Here is a 7,751-nt window from a genome sequence, read left to right as displayed (position 1 = left end):
ATGAAACCCATCTTCTCCAAGTGACACCAGGTAAGAGCAGCACTAAAAAAATTTCAAACAGGAGTCCACTGCTCCACAGTCCCTGGTAAACTAGGGGAATGACACATGGATATCAGTCCAAGACCAATATAATTTCATAAATTATACAGGGAATCATCTGGGGTGCCTCACTATTCTCTTTATTTGCCTGTGCTGTTGACTGACGAATCCTAGGCCATTACTTGACTTTGCCTGCCACCGTGTGGTTCTACTCCAGCTTTCTGAGGCCTTCTTAGGCTCCAGGTGTTGACTGTACAGATCCCTCAAGCTCAGATGGCATGTCTTCTGTCTTCGACATTTCCCCTCCTTACATTTCAGGCATTCCAGAATAGCCCTGAGGTTAAAGCGACACTGAATTTTTTTCCTTCTTAACTTTTCTTTAAGTCTTTGGAAAAGGTAAGGTCAGTGCATATCCTGCTGACTTCAGAACTGCCCCTTCCCAAAAGGCCCTGTATTTTCAGACCAAGCTCTGGTGCTCTAACTCCTTAGGCTGAAGATGAGTTTTTTCCCTGGAACTTCTGCCATTCTCATGGCCCTCTGCTCTACTATACCACAACTTTCTTGAACCAACAGGATAAATAGTTTATGCTCCCATTCTGGGCTTACCACTGAATGGCATATTCTGAAAGAAGTTGCAGCAAAGAGTGTATGTATAATTTGTCTGCAAGCTGTCAGATGGCTAGATTGTAGAAAATCTAGAAGGTATTTTCTGGGAATGCTCTAAGATACAGTTATGGTCATCTCAAATTATTGAGTGAGAACATGCCAGTTACTATACACACATTCAACCTAATAACATTTCTGCAAGGTAAATCATCTGATTTTATAGGCAAAGAAAGGGTCCTAAAGAAGTCAAGTAGCTTGCCCCAAGTCACAGAGAGTGGGGGAAGGAGAGATTGGAAGGAAACTAGGTGTGCTGCCTGGTCCAACACCATAGTCTATAGTCTTCTAAACTCAAGACTTTTTGAAGTGGAAGGGCTTTAAGAAACCATATCAGTGGAGATCCTAGAGGATCGAGATTCTACTTCGCTGTCTTCCCTGTTGTTTAAGGAAATGCAGCTATTCAAACACAAATCAAACAGGTGGATTATTCAAAAAGAAATTTCAGACACAGGTATTTCCCACTGCTTAATTGCTATCAGTTCAGTGACATAACAGGTCTTGATACACTGCAGAACTACTTGGTGGAGGCCACTTGTAGGCAAACAGGCTTGCACAATGGAATGCCGTAAGGGCCGCAGTGACCAACTGGCTGAATACAGACAAGTCCATCAAGTAACCTACCTCAAAATACCCACAGGCCCCAACTGACCAATGGGCTACTTCCATCTAGGCACAGTTCCCCAAATATGGAACTTTCCATATGTCACCCTGCCTCCTCTTCCCCTTTAAAAAACCGGCCCCCACCCACCGCTTCTCCTCAGGTGTCCTGCCTACAGCTCCCTTGCAGTGTATTCGATAAACTTTTATCTCCTTTGTTCTGTCTCAGGTGGATTCTTTCACTGCCTGTACCACTGGCTTCCACCCAATTACTGCCCCATATTGGGAGGCCTCAATGGATGAAGAGACACCCCATGGGGGCACCCAATTAAATCACCATTTTTGAAAACCCAGAATTCTGATATTTTGTGTGTGAATCATGGTTTAAGTTTCTGTAACTGGAATACAGACCTTTCTGATAAGTTTAAGTTGATCTGAAACCAAATTGTGTCAAGTGAGAAGGCACAGCTTTCCTGGAATGATGAATATTAGCATATAATTAGTAAAACTGTCTTTTAATTCCAGCCTCTAGCAAGCTTCACTCAAGCACAGGTAAGGTTTGGGTCCATCTAACAGTGCAAGAATATTATCTTTTATAAAGCCACTAGTCTAAAAGCTGGAATAGACTTTTTGTTCTTTTTATTTTATTTTTTTTAAAGATTTTATTTACTCATTTGACAGAGATCACAAGCAGGCAGAGAGAGGTTGAAGGAGGAAGCAGGCTCCCTGCCGAGCAGAGAGCCCAATGTGGGGCTTGATCCTAGGACTCTGGGATCATGACCTGAGCCGAAGGCAGAGGCTTTAACCCACTGAGCCACCCAGGTGCCCTGGAATAGACTTTTTAAAAACATTTATAATACTGAGATCTGAGTATACCAAAAACTCAGTATTTATAATACTGAGATCTGAGTATACCAAATTCAGAGCTCTGAATTAATAGAATCCACAGGTTCTGATGAACCTTGAAATATCATGTGGCAAGGTATTGGAGGGTAGAAAAATGGGCCACCCCCAAATATTCCACATTGGCATAAGGATTATCTTGAGCCAAAGGGAAATGAGAAATACAAGAACAGCTCTCTGTTCTCCCTCATGTATCTAAAAGCAGGACATAAATTTATAAAAGTTTCCCCCCACTCTTCTTGAAAAGAAAACACACTTAGTTTTCATTTTTGCTCTTAAACTCTAATTTCAGAACACTCTAACATCAGATCTGTGAGAAGTTTTCCCACCGAGCCATTCTCAAACACCAGCTGGGTGTCCTACAATTTAACTCAATTCTGAAATTACCTGGAGATAGCTTCAGATACCACAGGTTAAGGGGTTGGTCCCACAGGACTGCCCTTCTTCAAACATTAATCACAAGTTCAGGTTGTCACCTGGACTTCTGACCAACAAGCTACACATTGAAGGTTCCCACAATCCCTCCTCAGGTTAGATCTTTTGCTAATATGGCTCACAGAACTCAGAAAAATAGTTTGCTTGCTAGATTATTGGTTTATTCAAAAAGGTTGTATCTCAGGAATAACCCAATGGAAGAGAACCATGAGGCAAGTTATATGAGGAGGGGTTGAACTCTGATGCCCTGTCCAGGTAAGCCACTCTTTTAGCACCTCCATGTACTTACCAACACGGAAGCTCTGAACCTCCTCATTTAGGATTTTTATAGAGGCTTTATTACACAGGCATCATTGAGGAAATCATTGGCTATCTGTAATTGGTTGAACCTCTATCTCCTCTCTACGGAGATGGGGCTGAAATTTCCAACCTTCTAGTTACAAGGTTGGTTCCTGTGGGCAATCAGTCCCCATCCTGTTGTTATCTAGGAACTTTCCAAAAGTCACCTTAGTAAAATAAATTCAGGTGTCTTTGAAGGGGCTTGTAAGAAAAGACACTTTTACCTTAATCACTCTGGAGCTATTTGAGGACAAAAGACCAAATATTATAATAAAAGATGTTTCCATTGCTCTAATAACTTAGGAAATTAAAAGGGTTTGGGGAACCATGAGCCAAGTATTATGTTTCTTATTATATCACATTATCACTCCTCTCTATCAAGGAGGACACAAGCCAATCATCAGAGACAACTCTAGACTCTTATCAGCCCAGAGTCTGTACAGGGATCTACATAACAAATTTTATGAACTAGTTGTTGTTTATTTAAAGATTTTATTTATTTATTCGGTAGAGAGAGAGAATGCACATGTGCACACATAGGCAGGGGCAGTGGTAGGCAGAGGGAGAGGAAGAAATAGGCTCCCTGCTGAGCAGAGAGTTCAATGTGGGGCTTGATCCCAGGACCCTGGGATCATGACCTGAGCTGAAGGCCAACACCTAACTGACTGAGCCACCCAGGTGCTCCTGTGTACTAGTTCTTATCCTCCCTTGGCTCCCCCAATATTTACCTTCCTACAATTTGCCATCCTAGAAATTCAATTTTTTTGTTTTTGTCATCTCTCTAAAAATTTACCGTTCTTTTGTTATGATGCTATGTAAACTTGGGCACCTGGGTGGCTCAGTGGGTTACAGCCTCTGCCTTCGGCTCAGGTCATCATCTCAGGGTCCTGGGATCGAGCCCCGCATCGGGCTCTCTGCTCGGCAGGGAGCCAATTCTTCCTCCTCTCTCTCTCTGCCTGCCTCTCTGTCTTCTTGTGATCTCTGTCTGTCAAAAAATAAATTTAATTTAATTTAAAAAAAGATGCCATGTAAACTCAAGGTCAAACTATCCCCTTTGAGTGATGCATCACTGAGTTCTCCCATATCTAGGTACAGTGTCAGTGAACTTCTGTTCTTCTGTCCATAATTGGTCTTTTATCAGTCTGATTTGCAGAGCCTCATTAGAAAACCTAGAAGAGTAGAGGGAAAAATTTTGTTTCCTCCCTTACAATATTGTCAATGCAAAATGAACAAACCTTCTAGAATCTCTAAAAGAAACAGAGTTTTATTTGAGTCCAAGTTAGGACAACTCCCTAGGAAACACGGTCTTAACAGGGAAGAAAGTGTTCCAGAGAATGAACAGTTTATATGGAGTATATACTTTTTTATACCTCTTAAAGGCACAAAAAATTGTAAATTAACACATAGGTAGGAGTCAAGAGTTTTAACATCAAGGAACACAAGGAATAGGAGCATTAATCAACACCGTAAGGACAAGATGGTTTTCCTTTAGGCTACTCGTTTACAAAACTTGGCAGGCCAATGACCACCACTGAGCTGGCGACCAATGTGTTCGTTGGTCACTCAAACTGATTAGATTTTCTTTCTCTTCCTCATTCCTTTGTATTATAGGTGGGGGGGGGGCATCCCACACACCATATTTTTATCAGTAAGAAAATTTTATGATACATGATTGTGTAGTTCACTACTGAAATAATATGGTAATAGAGTTTAAATGACCAGGATGCACTTTAATGGAAAGGACAGAGGGATTTAGGTGCTTGGAATTGACAATATACTCAAAGGAAAGAGGCAAAAGAGCTGAGCTATCATATTTTCCTCCATGTTGTTCAACATGAGACAGCAGGATTATCAAGGAGACAGGAGCAAAAGCACCATCTTAGAGGAAAAAAAAATCATTCATTTAGCGGAGATGTCTCAGAAAAGAGAAGAAAATGTCAAGACTTTCTCCAATCAAAGTAAAGCAACAGAAAGCTAGAAAAAGAAAGTTGTAATACAAATACATATGCAGTTGAACCTGCTAAAGGCCAAGTAACTGCTCCTTTGCTTCAAATGCAAAAAAACCCAAAACCCAAGAAACGAAGAACTAACAGAGTTTCTGAGACCAATTTTCTCTCACTCGAAAGCAGACAGAATACTGAACAGGTCAGGAAGCAATTCACAGACCTGTACCCCTGAAACAAATAATACATTATATATTAGTTAATTGAATTTAAATTTAAAAAAGAGGCAAACGCTTAGGAAAAAAAAGGACTACTCACCCCACTGCCTCTGCTAGAAATGGGTCTCATGGAGGTCATGGGGCAGTGGATGAGACAGTCATTGTTTCCTTCTCCTCAGCCCACTTATTATTTTGAAAGCTCCAGTTGACAGGAAACTCTAATATTACTTCTCCAAACCTTGCCTCGATTTTCCCCTGATGTGACCTTGTTTTTTGGCTTGAGAGAGAACCAACAGTACAGTATAGCATCTGAAGGCCTGTAAGGTGGGTTGTTTTGGTAGGACCAGGAGTCACTTCCCAGTAAACAGAGGGAATGGAGGAAAAGGGGAGAATATATGGTTCTGTTGGGTAGTTTTCTCCCAAGAAGAAGAGGGCATGGTTGAGCTGAACTTGGTCAGTTTACACTTACCAGTCTCACCAATCTATTGGGCCATTCCTTCTTTTCTGGGGAGAATCAAAACAAGAGACAGAAAGCACGAGGAGTGTCAAGTAAAGACATCCCCACATGGAAGGGCACATCAGGAATGGAGAAGAAGCATGTTCTTTACCTTCTCAAACAACCGACCTCATTATAACACACAACACACACACACACACAACACACACAACACACAACACACATTTGTATTCAAATACACACACACACATATTTGTACTCAAAAGCTTTAAAAACAGTACTTTGTAAAGGTGTTAGAAGAAAATATACAATAAAACATGAAGGAGGTTTTCTGGAGCATTAAAGAAAAGCAGAAACCAAAAAAAGAGTAATCCAAATTTCTGATTTTCTCTTGCCTTCTTGCTTGCTTACTCTGATACACCAGTGCCATACTTGGAGATGTTCTATGGAGAAGCCCAATGACGAGGAGCCAAGGGAAGCCTCCAGCCACCAGGGCCCTGGTCCAACAGTCAGAGAGGAATGAAATCCTGCCAACAACCACGACACTGAGCTTGAAAGGGATTCCTTCCAGCCAAGCCTTGAAATGACTGCCTCCTGGCTGACACCTTGATTGCAGCACTGTGGAAAAAAACTGAGGCAGATGTCACAATGGGGCACTGGCTTCCTCAGAGGAGCTAACACAGGCCCTGCCTATCTCACCCAAGATATTGTTTACAAAACCAATTTTATTTCTCTCCAAAGAACTATACAAACCATATGAGAATTTGTAGGAACAAGTGAAGGTAAAAATAACCTGTCCTGAACAATTAAAGTTAAGGTATAGGAACGCTTGGGTGGCTCAAGTCTGTTAAGTGTCAGCTTTGGCTTAGGTCCTGATCCCAGGGTCCTGGGATCAAGTCCTGCATCGGGCTCCTTGTTCAACAGGGAGCCTGCTTCCCCCCTACCTGCCGCTTCTCCTGCTTGTGCTCTAACAAATAAATAAATAAAACCTTAAAAAAATAAATAAAGTCAAAGTATAAACAAAGTGAGAACTCAGCTGAGAGGTAATGCATCGGTGAACAAAAGAAAGTTGAGTGACTAGCAAATCCAGTGGCCTGTATCATCTAGTACAAGTACAGAGTTGCATTTAAAGAAGTACTCAAGGGTGCCTGGATGGCTCAGTCCTTCAGTGTCTGCTTTCGGCTCAGGTCATGATCCCAGGGTACTGGGCTCGAGCCCTGCATGGGGCTCCCTGCTTGGCAGAAAACCTGTTTCTCCCTCTCTCACTCCTGCTGTTTGTGTTCCCTCTCTCGCTGTGTCTCTGTCAAGTAAATAAATAAAATCTTTAAAAAAAAGTTAGGAAGTACTCAAGTAGCCAAACATAATTAATAAGAGGTTCCATTCTTTCCTCCAAATGCTGAGGAACATCAATAGGACTCAGGACATAACCCACATTGACTATCCTCAATTTCCTCCACTCAGCAACTTTTTGAATCCTGCCGAAGTCCCAGAACTTCTCACACTTAATTTCCAAAGACTTTCTCTAGGCCTAGTTCTGAGTAACTTTTATTTTCCCTCTCCCCAATGTGTTCTTTCCTAACAGGGAGAAATCCTTTTTTGTCTGTTTTGTTTTGTTTTGATGGGGAAGAAGTTGTAGAAAAGAGAAAGAAAACTGATCTAAAGAACTTTAGTTGACACTCAGCTGCATGCTAAAATGAAATGTTCATAATTTTTATCTTTGGAAGGAAAACTGACCCCTTCCCCTGCTTCCATTATGGACCAGTGCACACCACGTCTTACAGTCAGGGGGAAAGTTTGTACCTGCGAAAAATCTCAAACAAACAAACAAACAAACAAAAAATAGGGATACTCTGTTTAGGTCTTGAAGCCTGAGCCTTTCCTTTAAGTTACTAACTCACTATTAAAAGAACCTTATTCTGGGGCTCCTGGGTGGCTCAGTGGGTTAAAGCCTCTGCCTTCGGCTCAGGTCATGATCCCAGGGTCCTGGGATTGAGCCCCGCATCGGGCTCTCTGCTCTGTAGAGAGCTTGCTTCCTCCTGTCTCTCTGCCTGTCTCTCTGCCTGCCTCTCTGCCTACTTGTCATCTCTGTCTATCAAATAAATAAATAAAACCTTTAAAAAAATAAAAATAAAAAATAAATAAAAGACACTCATTCAT

General features: G+C 41.6%; 1 long non-coding RNA gene across 2 annotated transcripts; it reads left to right on the top strand.

Moving 5' to 3' along the window:
* LOC116586235 lies at positions 1 to 6,369 on the top strand. 2 transcript variants are annotated; one of them, XR_004283942.1, is made up of 4 exons: positions 1 to 30; positions 358 to 435; positions 529 to 685; positions 6,019 to 6,369. It is a non-coding gene; the product is annotated as an uncharacterized LOC116586235 (long non-coding RNA). The 2 variants fall into 2 exon arrangements; XR_004283943.1 differs by lacking the exon at positions 529 to 685.
* Positions 6,370 to 7,751: the final 1,382 nt, after the last annotated feature.

This window comes from Mustela erminea, chromosome 3, assembly GCF_009829155.1.
Source record: "Mustela erminea isolate mMusErm1 chromosome 3, mMusErm1.Pri, whole genome shotgun sequence".
Taxonomy (NCBI): domain Eukaryota; kingdom Metazoa; phylum Chordata; class Mammalia; order Carnivora; family Mustelidae; genus Mustela; species Mustela erminea.
The sequence above is the reverse complement of the archived record's forward strand: the minus strand, read 5'-3'. Positions and strand labels throughout refer to the sequence as shown.